At 33.7% G+C, this 3134-nt stretch overlaps 1 long non-coding RNA gene across 2 annotated transcripts; it reads right to left on the reverse strand.

Moving 5' to 3' along the window:
- Positions 1–356: 356 nt before the first annotated feature.
- LOC146909304 (uncharacterized) lies at positions 357–2896 on the reverse strand. Of its 2 annotated transcripts, none has more exons than XR_015017831.1 (2): positions 2355–2896; positions 357–896 (listed from the first exon to the last, which is right to left on the reverse strand). It is a non-coding gene; the product is annotated as an uncharacterized LOC146909304 (long non-coding RNA). The 2 variants fall into 2 exon arrangements; XR_015017832.1 differs by lacking the exon at positions 2355–2896 and adding an exon at positions 1157–2347.
- Positions 2897–3134: the final 238 nt, after the last annotated feature.

Raw genomic sequence — 3134 nt, forward strand, 5'->3', positions numbered from 1 at the left:
ATACAGGTTGCTAACTATTCTATCTACTGCTTATTATTACGGTGCATTTAATGCTTCTATTCTAATAGTGGTAAATTTTTTTATTTGAGAGATAAAAGTGGTAAATTTGTAAAGTTGTTTGTAATATAAATGCAGCTGTCATCTACCAGAAGGTACTAAGATTGAAACTAATACTTATTGTTATTTGATATACTATTCTATCTAATGTTTTCAGAAGGTGCTAAGATTGAAACATGCAGACCATTGTTTACGTCTAGGCGTCTAGCAGACCGTATATAATGCTTTCAAAAAAAAAAATATATATATATATATATATATATATATATATATATATATATATATAATACGCATTAATATTTAAGCGCATGAAACAAAGTGCCTATGGATCATACTACTTTCAAAACACGTTAGATAATTCAAGTCTTCAGTTAAAGCAAAAAAGCCATTGACGCAAACCAAAAACAACATTACAGAATGTCAAACATAAAAACGAAATATGGCAACAAAATGCAACCGAAGATTTCAACGCGACAATTAAAAACCAAAACAAAACAGAATGAAAGGACAACGGACTTGGACATCAGCAACACTACTGGTAGTTGAAAATTTTGCAAAAGGCTTCACTTCTCAGCTTCGATCTTCACACGGACCAGTTTTGGCTCTCGGTGTGGATCCATCAAATTAAGCGACATCGACATCAACAACTGGAACCACACTCTCAGCTGCTCTCTTTCCCAAGGAGTTTGGAGTGTTCGGAGTCACAACAGGAGCAACTGCAGCTACCTTTGAAGCAGACACCAATTTTGGTTCTTTTGTGCTCGATGCTTCACATCCACCCACATCAATGTCATCCAAAGACTTGCTAATCGGTGTTACATCTGAATCGGCTGCACCAACTTTATTGGAATCAACTCCTTCAATAGTTAGAACAAACTTTGAACGATATAAATGGTTAGAACAAACTGATTTGAATAAACTATAGTTAACACAAATAAATAGCATGATACTACCTCCGGTCCTTATTATAAGAAACAATTGACTTTTTTGGTTCATTGTATAAGTAATGTATCTAGTCTATACTTACAATAAGATACATTAATTATTCTATGAACCTAAAAAGTCAACTTTTTCTTATAAAAGGGACCGGAGGGAGTACCTCTCAAGTAATGCCATGCCAACAAATAACATCAAGTCCAGCCATCAGTTCAAAATTTGAACGAATGGATGATTGCTGCAGTGATAAAAACGCATGGGCAGACCACTATTTATACATGTAGTTGATGCAGAAGGAATTTGAACCATTTTGACAATTGTCCACAATGAGATTAGGGAGTTGAAGAGTCTTTTGGGGGAATGGAAATTCAACTGCCCATGCGTGATAGATCTTATATGCATACATGTAACCAATCTCATGTATAAAATGGTTCAAATTCCCCCAAAAAGAATACAATCAAACAAAGAATTCAAATTAGTAGTTGCAATTCTGATGTGCTATGGAACCATCAGTTAATGCTTACATCAGTTGGTTTATGCTCATTCATGGTGGCTTTATGTATTTTTTGGCTAAGTGCATTGAGCAGTACAAATGTGCTTAGAGTCTGATAATGAAATTAATTACACGTATCATTGTAACAACTGCCAAAAAAATGATGTCCCAAAAAATAGATCTTATATGCATACAAATGGAACAAAATGGGCATATATTTATGTTAATATAAAAATGGCAGTTCAGAAAACAACAACCCCATATTTTTTAAGTTGAATACAAACAAAACTTATTTAATTTTTTAAATAGAAACAAACGTCATTAAGGTACATATAGAGGCATGAGTTGCAATATTTTTTTCTGAAACTGATTTGAATGTCAATAAAACTAATTCTATACTCGAATATGAATTAAATACTAACTCAAACAACAATAATCAATTTAGTTTTACAACTATTATCCTCTAGCAAAAATCCCATCATTTCAATTGATAATCTTGTTGCTTTTACAAACCTTGCACAACATCACATGTAACATGTTCGACATAAAATCTGAATCAACAGAAAACACATCTTGCGTCAAACAAAACACAAAAAGATAGGTACACCAGTTAAGCCTTAAGAGCTACATATAAGCAGGATCTGTTATGACATGTTCCCATATGCAACATATGTGAAAGCGTGATTCAAACGAAATACATTATAAACAAATAGCAAACCCATGTGTGATAGATACACGAACCAGCAAAAAGAATAAATGATTAGATTCGGATCCAATGGAACCGTGCAAAAAGAATTAACAAAATCCATTACAACAAAATTTGTATAAACAAGAATTGAATATAATAGAAACAGACCCAAAAATGTACCTTTCAAGCAATTCAACACAAATAGAGCTTCAACGTCACATTCCACTATTAGATGATAATTTATGAGTGAGCCAAAATTTAAAAATTTGCATCAGAATTGCAAACATATGGAAAACCTCACGAACTTATCCAAATCAGTGATTGGATAAGTATTGTTGTTCTCTTTCACAACTTCTGCCGTTCATTCTGTTTGAGGACTTCTGATGTTCTCAACAGTTTATTCTTTGATCTGCTCCATCACTCGGTTACCAATAAAAAGGGCACGTTTTTAGCAGTAAGTTAATTGGTCATTGTACATTTATTGGGCTGTGAGGAAGAAGTGGGAAAGAAAAGGATTTGATTGGTTGAAAGATGTACATGAAAGGTCACGATAAATGAGCCCAAGAGGAAGTGGGTGGTTGGGAGATAAGCCTTGCAATTAATGACGGTTTAGGAGGGAAAAACTTGATTGATTAGGGCTAATGTGCCAGCACATCAAGTTAGGCTTTTATAATAAAGGATAGTATGAAACTTGTTGATGAAGAACAAATCATGGTGGAAGTCAATAAGTGGGCATAGGGTCGTTTGTCTGCCGGATGGGATAATTTTCTATATGGATGGTACTAATCAATCTGACTTATCACGGGATTTGACGGCAATTTCCCAATAATTATTTTATCATTGAGTAATGATATTTTGACATCCATTTAATGACAACTTTGTTGATAACCTTGGTTTTCTCACTTCTTATTGGTCAAAAACAATGGAGAGAGAAAAAGGAAGAGAGCGGATAACAACATC

This window comes from Medicago sativa, chromosome 7, assembly GCF_051527215.1.
Source record: "Medicago sativa cultivar Bolivia chromosome 7, Bolivia_mono, whole genome shotgun sequence".
Lineage (NCBI taxonomy): Eukaryota > Viridiplantae > Streptophyta > Magnoliopsida > Fabales > Fabaceae > Medicago > Medicago sativa.